Source organism: Lissotriton vulgaris, chromosome 8 (genome assembly GCF_964263255.1).
Source record: "Lissotriton vulgaris chromosome 8, aLisVul1.2, whole genome shotgun sequence".
NCBI lineage: Eukaryota > Metazoa > Chordata > Amphibia > Caudata > Salamandridae > Lissotriton > Lissotriton vulgaris.
Genome location: NC_141696.1, coordinates 223,368,012 through 223,392,230, shown reverse-complemented (window position 1 = coordinate 223,392,230; position 24,219 = coordinate 223,368,012). Strand labels below are relative to the sequence as shown.

Sequence of the window (24,219 nt, the reverse complement as noted above, 5' to 3'; positions counted from 1 at the left end):
AAGAGGTAAAAGTGGACACCCTTGTCAAGTGCCCACCTGTAGTTGAAACATGTCTGATATTAACCGTACACACTCACGCTCCTAGGTCTGTATATAATGATTTCACCAAGGCTATATATTTTGGGCTGAGGCCTAATCTCTGTAGCACTCGTCAGAGGTATTACCATTTAACATAGCATCATGTTTATTTGTAAAGCACACTTTCAAGGGTATCTTAACCCCGAATAACAGATGTTTATTGTTACCCAACTCAATGGTGCTCATTTTATCGACCTCCGCTAAAAAGCTGTGTGGACCTGACTGGATTTGAACCTGTAACCATGAGGTCGAACACAGCCCCCTACAGTGGACGCATTGGTCTACTAAACCACCAAACCCAGCTTGTGTCGAACGTCTGTTCGATAACCAGTAACACAAGAGCATATGCTGGTACCTGGTAGGCATGGGATAAGCATCAAAGATTATACATGGTGCTCCTATGTGGTATAAATCCACACTGGTCAGCGTGTATCAGTGTCCATAAGTGTAGGAGCAATCTCACTGCCCGGATACCACTAAGTATCTTCACGAAAACATTTAAAAGTGAAATCCGCCTATAGTAAGAGGGTTCAACTGGGTCTTAATCGTTTTTAATAGTTTAATAAAAATCCAATTCAAAAGTGAAGTTGTATTTTTAATAAACGTTAAGGAAAAGTAAAGTTTATAATGTTACCTTTTCTCTGCCTGAGGTTCCTGGAGGCTTATTTGTATTGGCTCTCCAACTTCTTTCAGCCAGTAATTAGCCTTGAATAGATGTAAAATGCTTCCCAGGAGCAAACAGTCGACTTACCTGACGAGGCAGTGATGAAGTCAGGAAAATGGAGACCTATAATAGATCGAGGCATCTGAACAAAATCCTCAGTCATTTCTCATGGTACCTTTCAAGAAATACTTCTACTGCTTCAGGGGGAGATGATATGATATTGCTGTATCTTAAGGATGCATATTTTCACTACCACAGCACAGAAAGTACCTACAGTTTCGGGTAGCCAGTTGCCACTACCAATTCAGTGTCCTTCTCATTGGCCTGAAATCCCCACCATGCATTTTTAGGAAGTGCTAAGTACCAGTGTCAGCACAGATCAGAAGATGGGGTTAACATGATGTGGACCTGTGTGAATGCCCATATCTCGATGAATGGTTTATCAAATGCTGCAATAAAAAAACAAGCAACAGTGTCTACTTTTGTGGGCCTATGCCTTTTCAACTGTCTAGGTTTTACCATCAATGCATGAACATCTTCCATAACACCGAACCCAGGATTCAATTTTTAGAAGCTCCCTCAGTGAGCAAACGGGGAAAGCTTATCCTTTGGAAGAATGTGCAATCTACAAATACCTGGAAAGCATTTCCAGCATTTTCAGAATGACACTCAGCAAGTACAAGCCCATGCTTGAGAAGCTATTATCCTGCATTCCTCTAATATCCAATTGTTATCTATTTTTGAGACCAAATCAATGGAAAATGGACTCGCAGTGGATCCAGTCTCAGTCATTTACTGAGTAAAGTAGATTTGTTGTTGGACAAACAAAAGGAACACATATCTAGGCCTTGGCTACCTTCCACTTCCATTCATCTTCATGACAACCATGGACTTGACGCCTTTGTGAAAGGATGTTTAGTGCATCTGCAGCATGTGACCCCTGTGCCAAGAATAGGAACTCAACCAGATGGCACTGTCCGTAGCTGATGGAGACATCCAGCTGCAGATTCCTTACCTTTGAACTTCCAGGCATCAGGCTGAAACCAGATGATTTTTGATAGCAGTACCCCTGCGTGCCGATCGACTCCCTGCGATGTCGTAGGCATCTGCTTTGTCATAGTCATGACCTCCACATCATCTATATAGGCGCCACCCTGGCACGCGGACATCAGTTCTTTTCTTTCTGTGCCAGCCAGCACAGAGCCATCAAAGAGAGCTACGCTACCCCTGTCACTTTTTGACAGACTTTTTTCTACATTTTTTTTGGAGTCCTTATGGTGTGTAGGTATGTCCAGCTAAAAGACTTTCGGGTTCAATCCGTGCGGCCCCTGTCACTGCGCCATGCCAGTCATGGACTCCCATCTAGTGTGTCTATAGTGCCTGGAGCGCGACCATGACCCGAAGTCGTGCTCTGACAGCCGGGCCAGGGTACCAAAGGCTTTGAGGGCTTGGTCCCTAAAGCTAATTGCGGCTCTGCGTACGGCACCATGGAGGTCGCCTCGCCGATTCCATTCCCGGTCGAGAGGAAAGTCCGAGCACCGCTCCGTAGGGTCATTGCTGTCCTGTAAGAAGCGCCATGAGAAGCACAAGAACTTGAAGCGTGCCTCAACTTCACCCCGTCGGTCACGAGACAAGACTGAGGAGTCTCAACGTTCGAGGCCCCGCTATGCGGAGCGGGTGCCTTTGTTGGCTCCGCATTGCCGGGAGCGGCCCCCGCCCAACTAAAAGAATTCAATGCTGCCATTTGTGCCATATTTGGGTGGCCTGACCCTGCCGGCGCTCCTTGCTGCCTTTTTAACGAGGCCTTGACCAAGGCTCTACTGGGCAACTTGTCCAGGAGCAGCACAGGGGCTCCTATGAATAGAACTATTGCCGGCCGCCACCGTCCTGCACCAGTCAACCCGGCATTCCTCCCCACCCATCCCACCCCACAGAGCTTGGTGGTCGCAGCCTCCACTTCCTGTGGTATGTTCCCTTCTACACCCCTGGACAGGCAATCCAAAAGGCTGGACCACTTTGGTAAGAAAATCTTTTCTTCCACCAGCCTAGCATTGAGGTCGTAAACACCGCATGCCTCTTGGGCTGCTACTCCCATTCGCTATTGTATATGGTTGCGCAAATGCTGCCAAGAGTCTCTGTGGAGGATCAGGCTCTTCTCTCCCAAGCAGTTGCACATGGGAGAGATGTAGCGAAGTTTGCCATACGATGTGGCTTAGACCCAACAGACACACCAGGCAGAGCTATTTCCTGGACCGGACGGTGGCCATTAGGTGCCATGCCTGGCTGAGGAAGTCTGGCTTTTCGGGGATGTCCAAGCTAACCTCATGGTCATGCCCTTTGACAGCTTTCATCTCTTCGGAGACCAGGCAGATGCAGCGCTTGAGCATTTCAAGGACTTGAGAGCTGCGGCCAATTCCCTGAGCCTCACCACTTCATCTCGGCCTGTGTCTGCCTTTCGCCCCCCACATGGGCATCTCTGCCTGGATAGCTAGGTCCACAGGGAGGGCTTTTTTTGGCCATTCTGTTCTGCTGAACTTTTTTATTTGAAGCTTCGCCGTAGTCCCTCCTCTGGGGATGGTGTTGCTTGGGCATCTGGTCAAAGGCAAGGAATCTGCGGCTAGATGCCTCTATCACATGGATAAGTTATTTACCTTCAGTAATGCCTTATCTGGTAGAGACATGATCTAGCTGCAGATTCATTACCGACCAAACCTTCCTCCCCGCACTGTGGATTAATTTTCGTGTCAGGGCTGTTTCCCCTTCAGGGCCCCAGTTATTTTTAACTCGCCATGGTCAGTCACTTCATGGCTCTGCCCTTCTGGCATCAAAAGTTGTGAAAAGTACTGACGTCAGTGCACTGGGGTGGGACCTACATAGACTATGGGATGTCATGACAATAACTAACGAGATGCCTACGACGTCACGTTGAGTTGATGCTTTGTCTCGCTGCCAAAGCCTGGATCACCCTCTCCCTCCACCTCTCCACTTTTCCCTTGCTGACCAATGAAGGAAGGGGTTCGAGCTGGCTCTTCGAATAAGACCTGCATCAAGATACCTTCGCGGGTAACCAGCCATGCTCTACAAATAATGTTTGATTGAATCGAGGCAGAATCTGAGCAATTGGTGTCAAGTTAAGGGGAGGGGCAGGTATGATGGTTGTTATAAGACACATTTCAGTTTGACTTCACATAATACAGCAGCACTTTGTTCATCCACCAATTAATAGAATAGATAATCTTGTTAAATCAATTTGGTGGACAGCAGTGCCAATTGCTTTTAATAAGTACAGCGGTGTGAGCGCTGTAAAGAGTTTCGAATTTCAGATTTAGCAAGATGTCATATGTGAGAAGATTACATTACGTACTTTGGTGGAGGTGGAAGCTAGTTTTTGATAAGCTAGATAGCAATGATAATGTAGTTCACAAAAGTTTTGTTTCACTTGGGAGTGCAGAAACAAAAATTTGCATGCCTAATTCCAACATCCTGGTACACGGAATGAAGACTAAAGGAATTTTGAGATAAAGTGCATTTACACATGCACAAATTCTGTCTGTATGATGGTTGTTCCGAATTTGTACTCGAACGGTTAGGAGAGGTGTGTACTGCAAAATCAAGTGAAACCAAGCAAAAACTCACATTTTTGTGGGTATTCACCAACATTTAGTAGGTAGTTTCCCATCTGGGAAACACAAATATATCTAATCTTGTCAAATGCACAAGTACGTGCCTTCACAGGGGAAGGGCAATGAACACCTCTAAGATCCCATTTACAAGAGAAAATGTTAATCCCGTTCCGGAATATACTGCAGTTTTGTGTTAAATGTATACTGCACATTTTTCTTCCCAGTTGACCTTTTTCACTCTGTTTGTCATCCTTATTGTGCCATCTCACACCTTTAAACTCTTTTTTAAATGTATATATTACTTTTATTTCAGTGTTGCTGATCTGTAACTCAGTGAGGCCTTCAGGTCGCCACTGTTAATGTTTGCATATGTGATGTCTTTAAATAGATCAGATTTGGCTTTGTCAGCTGCCCTTTTAACATTCAGTATTTTATTAGGTGCCTTGAGAAACCGCCCTGTTCAACAGATCCTCTGATACATGTTTTATAAATCTGGCCTTTATGGAACTTTGATGAAGCATTTTTTTGAGTCTAATTATGTTTGTTTTTTAAATTACTTACCTTTTAATACTGTTTAGGTCTTGTCTGCAACTGACCCTGCGCTGTCGCTTCTGACATCTTTGGTTTACATTTTTTGTAAAAAAAATTAAAAGGGCTTTGAGCCCGCCTTTTTTTTACCATTGGTTGGCGTCCTCGTAACTCACAATTCCTTACCTTCCCATTGGTAAACATGTGTCGGTTTCACTTTCTTCTTTGGTGTTTGCCCCTTTGGTGGAGAATGGACTAAGTACAGCTTCCTGTTAGCAGCCGGCGTCCTTCTACTGGTTCGCCATCGTTGCATGCCCTGTACTTCCCCTAACCCAGTTGTGCTTGTTTTTAGAATCGCAAGTGTTTGAAAGAATTGAAATAAGCCTCAATCCATACAATCAAGAACAAGTCCACCCCTTCACACGCAACTATTTTCTAAAGCTTCTGCTACATTCCTGAAGGGGAGAGTAAAATGCATATCTTCAAATATAAAAGCACAGTTGGAAAGTTTCTTAGGAGTGACATGTTGGTACCAAAACAATATTGAAGATCATAAACCACATCCAGATATCTAAACATTCATTATACATAACTGGTTGCTGGAAAACTCAGATGTTCTTCTACTAGACCCTTTGGGTTTATTGTGGGTTCAGTGGCTGCTTCACATTGGATTTTAGTGTTGTATGTGAGAGGACACTAGGATTACCATGGTACATTCCCCCCCTTCCCTTCCATTCCCTCCCCTCCCCTCCCCACACACACAAACACACACCCAGTCCTTAGAGCCCAAGTGTAGTGTGGCCGAAGACTTTTGCCATCTTGAAAATGACCAAACTGGGTTGCCTTGACCCTGGAAACGTTTACCTCCTTGTTTAAGGTGTGCACAGGAGTTATTCCCACCCACTATCTGGTGCCAGGCTTAAATACAGCACCTCCAGGTGCCCACTTTGGAACAGTACTGGACCTGAGGAAAAACAGAAGAGGACTGGATCTGCTGTCTGTGATCTGAGAGGAACCCAGAAGGACTGGACAATCTTAAACCCAGGACAAAGAATTTGATTCCAAGGGTATCTGTGAAAGCTACAAGGAGCAACAAGCCACAGGAGGCCTTTCCCCGCACCTGCCCAGCTGAGCAGTGGCAACTGGACCTAGGCTAAAGCCTGCTTTCAGTCTCGACCTGACACAATGTGAGTCTCCAAGGGCCTCTCCTGGATTCTTGTGGTGTATCCGACCAGAGCTCAATCATGGTCAGCGTCCAGTTGCGCCTAGGTCCTGGTCTACCATGACGATTGACTATTATTGGCACTTTGTGCTTCTAATTCTATTCCTACTTAAAAGTTTAAAAAATCATATCTTCAATTCCCGTTATTAGATTTTGGTCATGTTGGTATCGTATTTATTTCATTTTACTCTGTTTTTGTAATTCAGTTTGGGATTTTTATTATGTTGCAATTCAACTTTATTACAGTTTTGGTACTGCATAAAGAGTTTCCACATTTTTCCAAGTTAAGCCGGTCTGCTCCGTGCCGCAGTTACCAGGAACTTGAGCTCAGGTTAATTTATTGATTTTAAGATTTAATTCTCACAAGGGTTGTGATTATTCCTTCAGCTGGGTAGTCTCATACCTCGAATAATCAGTTGCTCACAAGCAGTTATTGAAACTGCCTTTGCCGACTGGAGAGGAGCCTTGCTGTCCGCTGTTTACTGAGAGTAACTTGTTAAAAAACCCACATCTCGCCGTTTGAACCCCGATGGAGTGTTTCCCACCTGTGCATCGGTTGCTGTGTGTGCCGCGGGGGCGAGTGGGACAGAAAGAAGATCGCGCTGAACGCCAGCAGGGACTCTATCTACCAGGAGTCCCTGCTTGACCTGCAACACCTGGTCCCGCGTTCGCCTGCCAGCCCTGCCCACAGGACACCGCACGTGACATATATTTGACTCGGGCGCCCGCTGCGCGGGAGCGCCCCGGGACAAGCCCGGGACAAGAGTGGGGCCGTCTGCGGCCGTCCTAGGCTGGAAGAGGCCGGGCTGGGCTACCCCCCTAACATCTGGACCCTTCCCCTGGCCTGTGAAGTAATACAAAAGGTACTTTAAAAAAGAAAAGGAAAAAAGGGGGCGTTGTGACATGTAATTGACTGTAGAACTGTTCCTTTTTTTTGTTCTACTTTGCTTACAATTCTCTGTTGGGGTGGCTAGGGAACATTGTTTATCGTGAGATTTGTTCTTCGAGATTAACCAACTAACGATATTGGCTGAAATGGGTAAAAATAATAAATCTTATCCGATGACTAGGCACCATGCTGCCACGACTCAACCTCTTCAGAGTCTAACAGCCATCGATAAGATGCTCCAGAAAACAATAGGGGTAGTGGCAACAGCAATAGAAAATACGGAGAGGCGTTTATCAATCACCCCAGCTGGCCCCCCACCACAGCCAGTGGGGGATTTTTCTGTAGCTACAGTAAATATTCCCGACTGTAGTTTTTTCCTCACGTCTTCTTTTGCTGATTTACCCTGTGCCCAGACTGCTATTGGTATCATCGATAGCCCGCCTCCTGCTTAATCCCCTCCACAAGTTCCAGTGAAAAAAGTACCTAAACCCCGCCCGAGAAGTAAGAAATGTAAATCCCCCAAAAAACCAACTAAAAAATCCATGTCCCCTCTTGAACCTTTACCGGTTGCTGCTGGTCCTTCACCAGCTCCTGCAGGAACCCCTGTTTGGGTTACTCACCTATTTCTTGATTTCCAGACCCATATTGAACAGACCATTGGCTCACTTATTAAACCATTGGCATCTAAGTTGGACAGATTAGTTGCCACAATTAACAACATAGGTTTAGGGAAGGTTCATCCTGCGAGTCTAACGATAAAAGAAGCTAACAGACTGAATCTTAGTATTGCCAACCCTACCACCCGAGCTGATAATGGTGTAGATGGGAATCTTGCCATCGGGCCGACTCCTGACATCAATAATCTTATTCTTGGTGCCAGGGTCTCGTCTGACAGTAATAACATTGTAGCTGTAACCTCTCAGGCAATATTTAACCCAATCCCTGGTTTGGCTTTGCCTCCGCCTAGTGAGAGGAAAGCGGTGGGCGGTGCAAACATAGTGCCGAGGGGGGGGGGGTCTAAACTGGGGACAAGCAATACGGACCGACAAGCCCTAGTTAATAGAAATAGCCCAGCAAAGGGTTTTTCAATAAAGCTGCCCACCATTGACTTATCCCCAGAGTCCTTGCCATATGTAGTGGTGCTTACTGGGGTTCCTCCTTTGGCACATGGGAAAAGTGAGGATCATAGTGATCTTAAAAATAAATGCATACAATGGCTTAATACCAACAGGCCTTCTCCCCCTAGCTCCTCAGGTGAAATATTATCTGTCAGAAGAGTAGACTGTATTGGGTCTGGACCTAAAACTATGGCAGGAAATTGTGTGATTATAAACTTTAGGCATACATGTGCTGTAGAACATATTTGTAATGGGTTGCCATTCTGGTCAAATACTCAAATTCTTCCCCTCCATCTATCATATTTCTATCCCATTCCCCAGAGGAGAACTGGCCGGGGCGTAAATCCCCAGCACCAGGGGGCCTATAATAAATTCCCGTATAGAACCTATCAGGGGATTACATCTTGGGAGGGCACCTATCCACACACTCCCCTACTCTCCCTATTCCCTCAAAAAAATAGGTTTAGTTCCCTGGAGTTGGTGGACTGACGCCTTGTGGGCCAGAACTCTACACCATCTATGGTTAGTGGTATAGGTAAGCCAGATGATAAATTGGAGGGTAATGGCGTTTGCATTGTCCTAATGAATATAAGCGCAGATTACCATCAAATCCCTGAGGATAGGACTCAATGGGGGGAAATCGAACAACACCTGGAGCCCAGTGACCCTAATGATGCATTATCTTGTGGTGTGTTAAGGGAAAGGACACTTGAGTCTAGAATCCCAATTGTTGACACTGGGACTAATATAGGCATGGACAGAGCATTAATCTGCCTTGGGAGAACTGATGGATGCATACAAATTTTGTCCTGGAATGTTGCTGGGCTGAAAAATAAACTGCCCTTGCCTGAGTGGTGTTCCTTCATGGCACTGCACGATATTTGTTTGATGCAGGAAACCTGGGCACTAGAGGAGAGTGCAATGCCTTTGATATCCTGGCAACAACAGGGGTAGGGGGAGACCATCGGGCGGGCTCACAATATGGGTGGGCCCGCACTTGGGTGTCGGGGCTGTACAAATGTCAACTAACTCCCCAGACGTTCAGTGTGTACTCCTAACCCCTCAAAATATGCCACAGGTGGCTATATTAAATATTTATTCAAGACCAACCAAGAGTGGGCGGGAGTCTGATGCAATAGATGCACTAAAAAAATATGTACAGTCACTTGATACGTCAACTGTCTTGGTCATTGGAGGAGATTTTAATTGCCTGTTTGAGCCCCTTGTGAGTCCAGAGCAGGGTGAACAGGACGATGAAAACCAGCTCTGGCATATTCCCGATCCACAGATGCCCTCTGTCAGGGCGTGGTCTCCATTGGTCCTGCAAATACAATCATTTTCACTCACAGTGTCTATGCGGGCGTGCAATGGGCGGGTGGAGCTCGACAGACCTGGGTCCGTTACGTTTAACAGGTTATACCAAACTTCCATCATTAATTATATAATGATGGAAGTTAAATACTGGGACAGGCTGTTGGAATTTAGGGTTCACCCAAGACAAGATAGGGACCACAACGACCTTGTACTAACATTGAAACCTGGAAGTTTTGCGCTGACTAACCCGGCGCCCGAAGCAACCACTGTAATCTTGCCTCTTACAATAGCTAACAATAGGCGAAGGGTAAAATGGCCTCACTTACAGGATTCCCCCACTAAACTGGCCGAAATATATAAGATAGCTATTCCACTGATCTCTGAAATGGGGGACGTTGCCTCCCAGGGTAGAGCTGTGAAAATTCACAAGCAGTTGGCAGTCGAGCTAGCGGGTGTGTTTTGCCCTGCGAGTGTGGTAAACCCACCGCGGGCCAAGACACACCCCTGGTATGATGCCCCTTGTCGGAAGGCAAAAAAAGATCTGCTGGCTGCCATTAAAGCCCAAGATAGAGTAGGTATAAAGAAATCCCAACTGCTTTATAAAAAGGCAATTATGGGGGGTAAGAAGGATTGGGAGGAAAAGACGTGGGAGGAGCTTGGATCCGCACTTTAACGCAGGGACCCTAAGTCATTTTGGGTCATTCTTGCAACGGTAATGAACGGGGGCGGCCTGGCATGTGCCTCAAAAATAGCATCATCAGTGTGGGAGACTCATTTTGAAGCACTATACGCTAGTGTCGAGCCAGAGACCATAACCTATCCAAGTTGCAAACTATTCCAGGAGCCGGAATTGCTGGGGTTGGTTGACCTGGTTCAGGGGGAATTTGGGGTGCCTCCCCTGCCGGCTTCCCTGGGCTCCCACCATGAGCATCGACTGGTGGGGACCCTGGGCGACCGGCAGAGCCAGGATTCCACTGATGCTGGGGATGTGTGCCATCTAAGGAAAACCAAAGGTGATGATGGACGGAGCGTTGACAATACAAACACTCACCCCCAGTCAACTGATCTGGGTTTAATCCATCACCGTTCTTTAGCTCACTCCGCCACCCCAGTTCAGACATGGCCATATGCAAATCAGTCTGACCCTGTGCCTCATGGGAACAGTCCAGCCCTAACTGCCAAGCCATGTTTTCCCTGGCCCGGAATCAAGCTTCCCAGGACCGGTTTCTGGCATTACAGCCGCCTTCAGCCGGGCTTGCTTGAATCCAGTGGCAAAGTGAGCAAGGGACTCACGTCTGAGCATACCCTGCCAACTTAGGGCGAACAAAGAAAAACCAAAGGTGATGATGGACGGAGCGTTGACAATACAAACACTCACCCCCAGTCAACTGATCTGGGTTTAATCCATCACCGTTCTTTAGCTCACTCCGCCACCCCAGTTCAGACATGGCCATATGCAAATCAGTCTGACCTTGTGCCTCATGGGAACAGTCCAGCCCGAACTGCCAAGCCATGTCTTCCCTGGACCGGAATCAAGCTTCCCAGGACCGGTTTCTGACATTACAGCCGTCTTCAGCCGGGCTTGCTTGAATCCTTTGGTTTTTCGATGTGTGCCATCTAGCATAGCACGAGGTTATCACGCTAAAGGAGGTAGCGTCAGCAATAGGAAGGTTACCCCCTAATAAGGCCCCTGGTCTGGACAAATTGCCTGGGGATTTATTTCGCTCCCAGCCCAAAATATGGGCTCCATATTTTGTTGTCCCATTTAATGAGATCCTATCGGGGACTAATCTGCCAGGGACTTGGCTCGGAGCCGAGATCATTCCCATTTATAAGAAAGTTTGCCCGTTAACCCCATCCAACTATAGGCCCATTAGTCTTATAGATACAACGCAAAAACGAATGGGCTGGATCATTCTGGATAGGATCCTGGGGTGGATGGACAAAAATGAAGAACTGACCACACTCCAGGCTGGATTTAGGTCGGGCATTTCTACTCTGGACCAAATATTCCGCCTGCAGATTTTATTTTGGAAAACGGCAAGTGTGGAGGGTGGCAGCCTCTACCTTGTCTTTGTCGACCTGCGGGCTGCCTTCGACCTTGTGCCTAGGGATAAACTGTGGAAGGTCCTGGAAGATTTGTGTCTCCCGTCCTACCTATTGGCCATACTAACCAGATTACACACTGGCAATTATGCCCAGGTTAGGTGCGGGAGGCACGGGACCTATCAAAACGCTGTCCCGTTCTGAAGGGAGTACGCCAGTGGTGCATTTTGGCCCCAACGTTATTTAGTCTTTACATCAACGGACTTGTAGACAATTTATCTGGTGTAATAGACAATGACGCCCCTAGATTAGTGACTGGGAGAGTACCCGCTCTGATGTTTGCGGATGACACTCTGTTGTTATCCAAAACATCATCGGGCATTCAGCGTATTGTGGACGGCTTTGCAGCGTTTTATGCTTCGCGGGGATTGGAGATAAACTTGGATAAAACCAAGTTTATGATCTTCAATCCCCCGAAGCAGACACGCCCAAACCCTATCCTTAATGGTATTCCCCTGGAGAGGGTCAAGACCTTTGTTTATCTTGGCATTACCATAACGGAGAACTTTGATTGGGGCTTCCAAATTTCCAAATCTGCTCTTAAGCTATCCCAAGTAACAGGGGGTATTAGCAAAGTCCATAGAATATCTGACCTCAAACCGGCAGCTCCGGCTCTTGAAATTTATCGACTCCAAGCCAGAACGGCCACAATTTATGGTGCTGAACTTTGGGGCCACAAAAATAGATTAACCTCTTGAGGGTGGAGCAAATTTTTATGAGGAATCTTGTAGGTTTACCACCAAGTACACCACTTATTCCTCTGCGATATGATTTGGGGTTGGAGTCAATAAAGGAGCTTGTAGCTGCACGGCCCTTGCTTTATTGGAAGAGGCTGTGGTCAGTTCTCGAACTGGCCTCCTATAGAGCAGAGTTCTTGGAGGTTTGGCCTTTTCTAAAAAGTAAAAATATCCCATGGTTGCTTCATATTAGGGCTCTTAGCACACGGATAGGCTTGCCACAGCTCTGGGAGACACCTGAGCTGTGTTGCCCGGGGATGTCTAAGCTGAGCTCGGTAACCCTGGGTAGGCTGTCTGCTGAGTTCCTCTAGTAAAAACGGAATCTCGATTCGATAATTCTTAGACGCAATACAACCACCCCTAGCGAGGAAATTGTATCTCCAGCTAAGGCATGGCTGCCTAACACTCAGGACATTTACCTGCAAAGGGACAAAATCAGATAGGGAAGCCTGTCCTGAATGTAATTTATAAAAGAGAAGACATCCCCCATGTTATGTTTTTCTGTCCTGCGTACGCAATAATAAGGAAATGTTGGTTAACCCCGTTATGTAGGAACCTTGGATTTCGACATTTTGCGCAGGCCTGTCAGGTTTTAATTTTTGATACCCATCCCCCTATTGTTTTCGCTGTATCCCTCTTTCTATTTGGTATGTGGCGTAGAAGGCAAATCTTTATATAATATGTGTGATTGACTATGAATTTTATATTGTTGTTTCATGATAACCCTTGAGTTTAATTCATTTTTATCAATCTGCTGCTAGGTATTGTCTTAAACCACTTGTGCCTTGTATGTATTTTATCTGCACTTCTATGGTCTTTGACCGAAATAAAGTTATCAAATGAATGTTATTGAAACATCAAAGCACAGACACATGTGGCAAACCTGCACACAGACTAGCAATCACAGAGAAGCCTATGCACACAGTGATGTGTTCTTTAGTGCTGTAGAGGGGGATGTGCAGCAGAGACTACTCCGGCATGATGTACAATGAGGACACTGGTAGATGCGCAGTAGATAAGCAGTGGATTATATATAGTGAATGTCTGGATTATGGCTCAGTAGACTAATCACCCACTGCAGAGATCTCTGCTTCATTTAATGAGCATGTGTTGGAATACCTGTGGGTTATTCTTCCAAGGTTGATAAAGTAAGTTGGGAAACAGTAAACATGTTACCTGTCAGTAGCACCAAGAGTTCCTGTCATATGTTATGTTGAGGCTAGGTGAAGTAGATAAGAGCAGGATGATATGCTGTAATTGGGAACAGCGCTTGGTTTTTCCTATTGTTAGTTCATTCAGTCATATTTTTTGCTACTTGTAGTATTCTTCCTGTTAAAAGTGTGGACTAAAGATCCCACAGTGGTTCAAGTCTGTATGCTTTAGTTGCACAACACAATGATATTAAATCAAATAAAGCCCAGCAAAAGGACGACACTCACTTGTGACTGTACAATTGGTTTTGTCCTTTTTATTTGTTGTGCTACAATAAAATCATAAACTCCAATAAAATAAAAAAGCACATAGTGTGAATAAACTACTCATGCCTAGCACGGGAGATGATGAGAACAGTAGGAACATTATCAAAGACAAATGAACACATTATCATTGGCATTGGAGTGTGTAGAAACCTATTTGCTTATGGATATCTTGTTTAAAGTGACTTTCCTCCAGATGCATCAACAACCCAATTTGCGATTCCTTAGTAGCGAAAAATACCGATTCGTTATTAGGGAATTGCAAAATGGAATGCATCAAGAAATCACTTAAAAAATAGTGATTTCTTAGAATTCCTTAATTGCGACTCTCAAATTGTGAGTCGCAATTAAGGAATACCTCCCCATTCATTCCTATGGGCCTAGAGGCCCATAGGAATGAATGGGAAGACCATCTCAATTTGCGAATCGCAATTAGCGATTCGCAAATTGAGATTGCGATTTCAAGAGTGCAGGGGTGTCCATAGGACACCCTGTTGCACCCCTGAAATTGATGTGTGCACATATGTTGCGCACACACATGCCCTTAGGGCATGTGTGTTCGCAACATGACACTTTGAAAAATGCACTTTAGTGCATTGTTCAAAGTTCTTGCAAATTACCATGAAGTTGTACTTCATGGTAATTTGCGTGCCCTATCAGCGAATTCGCTATTTTAAAAACGTTCATGCATTGCATTTAAGGAATCTCAAATTGAGATTCCTTAAATGCAAATAATCGCAATTTAGCGATTTCTAAAATTGTGATTTTTGCATTTGGGATGATGCATCCCAAATGCAAAAATACCGCTCGCAAAGGGCCAGATTCTCAGAATCTGGCCCTTTGCGAGCGGATTTTTGTTTGATTAATCTGGCCCTTTGTGTCTAAATTCTCTGGCAGATACACTAACAGCAGGGGTGTGGAATTTATTAAAATATCTACTTGTCCATGGGGCAGGATGCTTCGTGAATCTACTTGTCCTGTAACAAAATCCACTTGTCCCTTTGGTACCATCTTGTGCGGCGACAAATTATGGCAGCAATCTCATTATATAAGAGCTCTTATATAGCCTCTCTGATTATGCCAGGGCTCATACCATAGCAGTGTTCGAATACTAGCAATCCCTTTATGTTGCTATGTTTCCGTAGATCTACATACTGGGACTGAAGGTAGAGGTAAACAATAGTTCCAGGGTTGGAATGTCCTTTTGAGTCTGTGCAAACCTACTAACTTGCATGTTTTAAGAGTTTTCAACAACTCTTTTCTAATCTTTTCCAATACTGAGAAATGTTGGAAATTTACTCCTGACAATGGCAGATGTAAACCTTCTTCCAGAGTTGGGAAAAAAGTGGTTGGAGGGAAAATAAACTTGCAAACACTCAGGTGTTCGCATGAGCAAACCTACACATGCATATTTGCTCATGCTAAAATGCAGTTCACAAATATTTTCTAGGAGTACTATTTCTTGCCCTACTACTGTAAATTCTTGTGAATTCACGAAAGCCATATAGCTGCCCTTAATGCAAGGACATATATCAAGGGTGCGTGCACTTTTGAGACTTTCTTTAATAATTGGGCCCCTCATTTGGTCTGGAGTTAATTTGGTCTGGAGTTAACCATGACCTTTTGTGTTTATTAAAATTCTCTCTCTGTATCGGCTGGCTTCCCTGTGAGTGAAGCATTCTGCTCTTTCACAAGGAGCATATCAGCATACAAAGTAGTTTTGTTCAGTGCCAGTAACTAATGTGGCAGTGTGTGCTTTTTTGAGACCAAAAACAATTTTTGCTTTTGCCAATGTTTGTTATATTGGTGAGGGTCCGGCAGCTCTCACATCAATAAGGTTTTACAAAAACCATGTCAAAACAAGTCACGCATTGCCAAAACTAAAAAGAGGACTACCATTTCAGACCTACTGGCTTTGCCAATGGTTGTTTATTTTTGTTTCCCAAAATCTTATTGAAACTGGTTACACTGATTTTCTAATATGAATGTTTTGGGGAAATACTAGCATGCATCAACACATTTTATAAAATGATGCTGAAAAGAAATGGTAACTGAAATTTTACAGTAGCTTAGCACAAAAAAAATGTCCTACTTTCATTTTTTGGGAACATTTTATATTGAAAGTAAAGAATCATTAATCTTGCTTTCAAGCTTCTGGGAATATTTGCATTTAAACAGAGAGCATTCTGGGAGCATTATGCATAGACTCATATTGCTCAACTTTGAAACCGTGTGTCCACATTTTTATACTAGAACCACTGTCAGTAGTGCAGTCCGAACTTACATTTACTGAGACCGCTCAGCCTAATAATAAATGCTCTCAATGAATGAACCATAATTACAAGTTTGAACAGCATTAACATATGCACACAAATATTAACTCAACTGCAGGCAGTGCCCTTCCCTGATCCTTAATGTGGTACTGCAAACTGGCAACCAAATGGTTTGCGCTGCAGGGGGTTGGGCCTGCTTGTCCCAAGGACAAAATGCATATTAAAACTTGTTGCCCTTGACCCCAAACAATATGTCCTGGGCGTCGGGCTATAGGAATTCCACATCCCTGTAACAGTGTTGTCAAACTAGTTTGTAGCAGAATTTCTTGTCTTTTTTACTTGGCATATACCCCCAACTACATTTTATTATTGGTTTAGGAAGGGCTAAGTAATTTTACTGCTGCCTATTAAAAACTCGCCCAACCCCAGGAAAAAAAACTACGGTTTCAAAATTGCCTGACTCTTCCTTCAGTTTTACTTTTTCTCTCCCTTAAATATGCCCTCTTTCCTATATTACCAGTATAATCTAACTCCTATATGATGAAGAACCTACTTGGATTGACAGGAATGGGACAATGAAAATTAAAAAGGATCTCAGTCTCTGGCTTCACATATCGGATGTCTCCTTCAAGTTAGACTGGACTTTGATCTTAAACGCTTAGCTAACAGAGATACTACTCTTAAGGGACAGGGACATTAAACATTCAGACACCACTAGTCTTTCGTGCTCAGGCCTCAGACAGCAGTTGCAATGATAATGTCACAAGAGCTAATAATATAGGTGCTCTGCTGCCATCAGGTGAGTCATGATGCATCCAGGCATAGCAGCAAATGCTGCCGTCCACAAAGCAAATAGCAAGTCAGTACAATGTTCCTAAACCGGGAACTCATGAAAAGTGATTTGTGTTGAAAAAATGTACACTATTGCACAATACACAAATCCCCAAACTTAATTTAAAATATTTAGAGTAATTTATTTTAGGAAGTGTTTGTATATAGAGGGGAAACGTATCTATTACAATAATTACATTTAATGAGGCAGTGAAGTCGAGGTGAATAAGAGAGTGAAAGGTTCCCTCCAATAAAAGTTATTCAAAACAACAAGATTCCAAACATTTTATTATTATAAAATAAATACAAGGTATAGCCAGGCTTTTTTGTAGTAAATACAAATAATCATGCTTACTTACTATAAGGCTTATTGAGCTTACAATGATTACTAAAACCATAATAATGTTTACTTATTTTATCTAAAATATTGTATGTAATACCACTTTTGAAATCTACTGATTCTAATCCATGCCGCACAGATGTAGGCAGACACTGAAGTGCCAATAGCCATTCTTACTACATTGTAACTTGCACATTCTACACAAGAGGTACTCCTTTATTAGGTCTCGCTACGACGAACGCGCTAAGCGCGTTCTCGCAGCGAGAACTATAGTTGGCGTCTCAGCCGAAAAACGACGAGGGGATACAAGAGCTGGCCGCTCGTCCAGCATTCCCCATGGCGGCGTCGGATTCCGAAGCGCGCCTTCGGATCGGGTCGCGCGCGTGAGCTTCTACCGTAGACAGCTCACGTGGCGTCGCGCGGCCCAATCCGAAGGCGTGCGTCGGAATCGGCTCTCGCAGTCCCGCCCCTTCTCGCCGGACCGGCACTCGCCCTGCACGTCTTGTTCTTGGTACATGGGCAAAAACATGAGTAATTCATTGTATATGCATGCTGTATAAAAAGTCTGCAAAAGCCTTCAGTGTGCATCATAGTGGCTGGTTTAACCTGAGATATTCCTATCCCGCATTTGTCCGAGACAAGCCTGAAATAAATTCTCTTTCCGGCTCAAATGAAACTGTACATTAGGTCTGGCTTCTCCCATGCCCTATAAACATGTCAGCTGTGCAATGAAAACAATGTTATCCTGCAGGAAGCCGCTTCGTATAGGCAATTTCTCATCAGCTCGCCGCCCACAGTTAACCAATAATCCCTTTTATTGTTTGCGTTATTGCAGACATCCCTCTGGCTCGAAATCCCAGCAGTGATCACGTCTGCCGCTTTCATTGTTGGCCTCGGGGAAGCCAGGCTGTGCAGTCCAGGTCCCCAGGGCTCTGTGAAATGTGTTTTACACGTGAACTGCATCCAGTAATAAATTGACACAGTAATGTGATCGTTCTTTCAATGTAGTAGCTGATGCTTATTTGACTCGTGTTGAATGTTGCATGTCTGAGCAGCCCCTGTATGCTTGGATGCTCCAAGAACAGCCTTTCTTTCCCCAGCTACTTTTGGAGAAATAGTGTATGGATATAAAATCCGAACTCTTTGCTGCTGTCTATTGTTACCTTAGTCAGTGGTACTCTTGCCATATGAACAGTCTGCCAGATTTTGTTGGAATGTGATAATGATTTGGTATTAATTGTTCCTTTGACTCGAATGTGTATGTAATGCAAGTGAGATTTATAGAGCAACTAATGCTCAAAAGAGCTTCTAGGAGCTATGCCATCCAAGGTAGATGAGAATAAAAGCCTCTTCCTTCATTGCGGTCCATACATTTATTCCCCAGAGGTAAGTAACACTTACCTAGGGATTGTGTACTCACTTTACATTATTTTAAATGAACTGGGGTTGCATTTATGTGCATGTATTTGACCATTCTACTTCCCTCAAATGTAGCCTGGAAGCAACAGAGTGCTTTATTAAGTAATGGGGAAGGGAATGTGTCAGGTTTTCACTCATAGTTGGACGGGATAGAGCTCCGTTCATGATGCCTCCTAAGAAGGGCAGGTTGAGATGATGAATCACATTGAAGACAGATGAGCTACTTCCGGCGCCTTTTCGAAAATACAGGCAAGACGAAGCAAGTTTAATCTGTGATAAAATGTTAATATTGTGATAAATTGTTAAAATTGTTATAAATTGATAAATTGTTAATATTGTGGTATTTTCCTTTTTGCACCTCTAGATTCCTATGTGCTGGCTTTTTGTGGCACCGCTTCCCGAGGGGGTGATGGTATTTGTTGCCACTACCTCGTATGACCATTTAGCAGACGTTGAAGATGCAAGCCACTGTAATTCTGCTAGGGTTAGGGTGGGGTGATATAGTCTAACTTCTGTAGGTGTTTGAGGTAGCAGCATACAGTGTGTTTTTCAGTGGAGCTAGGTTGCTGGTCAGGATTGCCGACGAGCAGTCATCTGCTACATCCTCCAATTGGCAAAGGATTCAGACTTGCGCAGTGGTTCTAAGGGCCGACTACAGCAGTGTTTTTTATTATTTTTAGGTCTCGTGGTGTTTACCGCGCGAAGCGCGGTCTCGCCAGAACCTATAGTCACCAGCTCAGCTGGTACAGGTAGACTTTTTTTTATTTATTTATTAATTTTCACTTTTATATAGCGCAAACTTTACCCGCACGTATCGGAGCGCTTTAAATCAGCATGCTTATAACAAGCAATACTAGCACTCTACATTACTGCCAACTTTGCTTCGCATAAGCAACAGCTAACCATTCACAAACAATGTTTATATACCAATTGCAAATTATAAAAAAAATTAATGCAAAGCATTGTCATTTACAATGCCAGTAACTCAAACTTTAATGCTGCGAGACCTATTGCATTGTAAATGCTTGTTAATAAAGGGTGTGTGTTAATAAATGGCACCAAAACTAAAAAAAATGAAATTTTAGAATTGTTCTTCTGCAGGACAAATTTTCAAATATCCTTGCAAGTGCTGAAATACAGACTCTGTTACAAATCCATCAATGCATAACATTGAATATCATATTCATCCAGTTGAAGCTTTGAATTTTGTTAACACTGATCTTGAGAAAAGTGTTATCATTTGTCCCTGGTCGGAGCTAATGAGTTACCTCAGCTACACTGAAGGCTTCGGCGTTGACCAAGCACCGTTGATGACGCAAACAATCCTTAAGTTGAGTCCTCTGCTTTCCTAACTCAGTTTACTTTGACTCAGGCAAGTGAGCTGACCCGAGCCTCATTTGCAAAGGATTCTATGTGCAAGGCCCTCTCCACATTTGCAGTTGAAGGCTATTTTCAGCTTCGATCTCAAGCCTAGTAGATGCCCTCTATGCTGCCTTATGTTGAAAATGATGATAGAGCGGTTGCTAAGCTTCCTGTCCTCCTCATTCTGCGTTTTCCTCAAGCGAGGTGGCATTTCATCTGCTCGGGGAAAGCTATTCAAATCCTCACTGACAACACCACTATCATGTGTATGCCAGCTAGCATGTTGGCATAGGGTCTTGTGCTTTCTTTATAGTGGTGCCGGAGTGTAACTCGTATTGTTTTAGTCTCTGAGAGTCATCTGTTGGGCTCTGTCAAGGTAAAGTAAGGTTAGATGAGCTGAACAGATGTTATCTTACCAATCACAGTTGGTGCAGCCAATCTTTGCTATTGGGGTGTGCTATATTTGTATGTGTTTACCATGTTGGAGAATGCTCAATGTCCATTTTTCTGTGCCCTGTGGTTTCTACTGCAAGGGCCTTGGGTATGCGTCTTCATACATTGGGATTTTGATCTGCCTTACACATCCCCAATTATTCTGTGCATTTACATTTCTCAACTTCTGAGGAAGGCAAAAAATGACAGAAAACAGGTTATCATGATTGCTCTGGATTGAACAAGGAGGGTAGGGCACTAAGAGTTGCTGTGTCTCATTACCATCTCTCCCCTTCAGCTCTGGGAGGACCTATTGTTTCAACAGGGTGGTACGGCCCTCTATTAGACTCTTCCTAGGCTGTTCCTTCATGCATGGAGCTTGAGAGGCTCAATTTTAGCACTACTGAGAGGCTTTCGACATCATTCTTGCTGCACGCCACTTCTTCCAGATCTATTTGAGTCAGGCGCGGGTCAAATTTTTTACCTTCGTGTGCCTAGGATACAGTCGATGTGCGGTATCTGATTCTTTTTTTGTGGATTGTGCTTTTTGGTAAGGCTTTGCTCTGAGCCTGGTTAAAGGCTGTTAGTTTTTTTGTGTTTGCCTGGTCAGCCATTGTCATAGAAATTATTTTGGTGATGAGGTTTTTGTAAGGGATGTATCATATCTTTAATCCTTAGTAATTTCTTTTGAATTTCATCCATACTTTTTTGATCTGGTCACCTTTTAAGCATAGTTGTTCTCTGAGACTCCTTACTTTGCAGACTGTCTTCACTATCACCTTCACCTCTGCTCAGTGGGTGAGCAAACTGATGCTTTTTCTGTCATCTATTCACCCGTTTCTATCCAGGCAGGTTTGTGCTTGCGCCACAGGCCTCTTTCCTGATAAAAGTGGTCTTGCTGCTTCATGTGGGTCACTTCACCCCCCTACTGGCATTCTTCTCTCCTCCACATCTTCTCTGGAGGAGGGACTACATTTCCTGAAACCACAAAGGCAATGAAAGATCTTTCAGCCACATGGTGGTCCCTTGTCCTGTCATTGTAAAAGCTGAAAGAACCTGGGAAGACAATGTGGCTGACCAACTGTTTGTTGGTGTTGTGGTACACATGAATAACAATTCAGTCCAGAAGAAGACAATTTCATGTTTGATTGTTCTCTGCATAATATGTTGCTATGTCCAGGCCTAGAGGAACTGCATGAATGTCCAGAGCACACTCAATCAGAGCGAACGCCACATCTTCCGTGTTGTCCAGGAGTCTTCCTGTTTTTGGCATCTGTCAGCTCCTCTATGGGTTTGAGTCCACATCTTTACAAAGCTCTGCTACCTTGACTTCCAAGTCCACAGGGAAGATCATTTTGCAAGTCTGTGCTGCAAGACTTTTTAGTTTAATTCTCTCTCTGTGACCCATCGCTGTGTGGCACTATTTCAGTATTGATTCATAAGTTGTAGATTTTGTAGGGAAAAGTATGCATCAGAAGAACAAATTGCTGATGTTCAATAACAATCTTTTTGGTGGAAAGTCCATCTGCCCATAAATTCCTCGCTGCACAGACGATTCCCTTTCTGAAAAAGGGGTGTTGCTGTGTGTTTTAATAAGGTTCCAAGGTAGTTCTTCTACTGGGTGCATTGCTATTTGGCCATCATTAAGTCGGTCTCATCTTCACCTGCAAGGGTGAGGTACAGAGGATGGAGAACTGTCATCAGCCTGTATGGTGACATTTTATATGTATCCAGGGGAGGGATGAAATCTGCCACCAGAGTCATGTGGTGCCACCTCACAGTACCTGGAAGCTTTCTTTTGAAGCAGCTCCAGATTCAGACTGTCACTTGGGGAGATTCTAAATGAGCCGAATCTGATCGTAGAGTATCCACTAGAAAAATTGTTACGAAAGTTAAGGTGATCGTTCCATTTGGACATGCATCTGTTGTCCATCCGTGCCATCTAGTGAACATCCCTAGCATCTGGAGTCCAACTCTGGCATGTGGTGTGTGTCGATGTCTAGAATAGTGACACAGGGCATGTGAGGCAATATCTGCCCATGTTGAAAAGTAGTAATGGAGAGTATTGGATGAAAAGTTGATATTTGGGGGCCAAGTACTGTGTTTATCAAAATGATATGCAATATGCTTAGTTTATTTAGCAAGAATGATAATCTGGTGTTTGCATTTTTTAGACCACAACAAGTTAATATTTGTGGAAAATTTTTTAATTTATCAAAAACGAGCTTATCCGTCGCGCGTTGCTGTGATCTCAGAAGAAAGGAAATTCAAGGAAACTCGTTATGATAACATTACATTTACATTGTGTCATTCTTATTGAAACTTATTCATTTTATTTTTTTAAACATTTCTAAGTGTGGCTTGAGTAGTGGGTACTCGATCGGCTTCCAATCTTGATTCTCGTTGCTCGTTCATTTGAGAATTACGGGCTTGAGCAGTTTGTATTCAAACAGCTTCTAATCTTGCTTCCCGTTGCTCGTCTGTTTATGAAGCTCGTAATGCCTTTTTCTTTCGTGCTTCTGATGAAGATTGACCAATCAATTTACGTTTGGGGGTCATAACTGTTGACGATGCTCGCAAATTCACTATCTATTTCAGTATTCGAAAGATTGGGGGCCCTTGGGGGCCGATTTAAAAAAAAAAAAAAAAAAAAAAAAAAAAAAAAAGAATTGGGGGACAGAAACTTTCGCGGGAGTGTACTCAACAACTTCCCAAAGTTTCATGGCGATCGGATGAATGGTGTAGTAATGCATAAAGGACAAACAGACAGACAGACATAGTTTCGTTTTTATATATATATATAGACTAGCTTACGCGTTGCAGCGATCTCCGAAGAAAGGAAATTTAAGGAAACTTGTTATAATAACATTCAATTTACATAGTGTCATTTTTATTGAAACTTATTCATTTTAATATATAAAACATTTTAAAGTGTTGTTTTAATTCTGTTTATTTATTCGAGTGCTTGTGGATACACGGTATTTTTAGTTTTTCCGTCTGGTGCGTACACGAATAAATCAGAAGGTTTTCCGACGCGTAAGCTGGCCACATACAGTTGTCCATGTGAGAAGCACGATTCTCCAAATCTAGTCCAAGCACTTGAAGCGATTGTCCTGGTGCTGTTTTGATGGTCATTGCAAAAGCGAGTCGCACCCTAAACTGTAAACGTTCAGTATTGGAAAGATTATGAGGGCCCTGGGGGGGCCGGAGGGCCGATATTTAACAATTGTTTTTTTTTTTTTGCCAGAAACCTTCGCTGGAGTGTACTCAATAACTTTTAACAATTTTTTTTACATTTATTTAAAAAAACATTTTTTTTTTTGCCAGAAACCTTCGCGGGACTGTACTTAACAACTTCCCAAAGTTTCATGGTGATCGGATGAATGGTTTAGTAATGTATAAAGGACAAACAGACATATTTTCGTTTTTATATATATAGATAGATAAAAAAAAACTGCTGAAAGTGTGTGTGGTGCAAATTGCATACCAAGATTATTTCAGCTAGCTGTAAAAGAAGTGGCTCCTTTGTTAATAGTTTGATGAGACCAGTGCTAAAAAATGCTCTGCTTGACAAAATGTTTATCTTTTTGGGAGAGGCAAACCACCTAAGCACTCCTCGGACTTACCTCGCACATCATGAACATCTTGGACTATTTCATAGGTGCCTATGAAATCTATCATTTTCTGTCTAATTCCTTTAAATTTGGTTCAGTAAAATGAACCTTTGATCTCATGCTTTTAAAATGTTCTTGTTAAGGCAATGGAGAACAATGGGAGACCCCCTCCATGAAACAACCTTTTATTGCGT

At 43.6% G+C, this 24,219-nt stretch overlaps 1 protein-coding gene across 4 annotated transcripts in view; it reads left to right on the top strand.

The window, feature by feature from the left end:
• Nucleotides 1-24,219, top strand: part of SYNJ1 (synaptojanin 1) — a 668,969-nt gene that overhangs the window by 79,184 nt on the left and 565,566 nt on the right. The window lies entirely within an intron of this gene.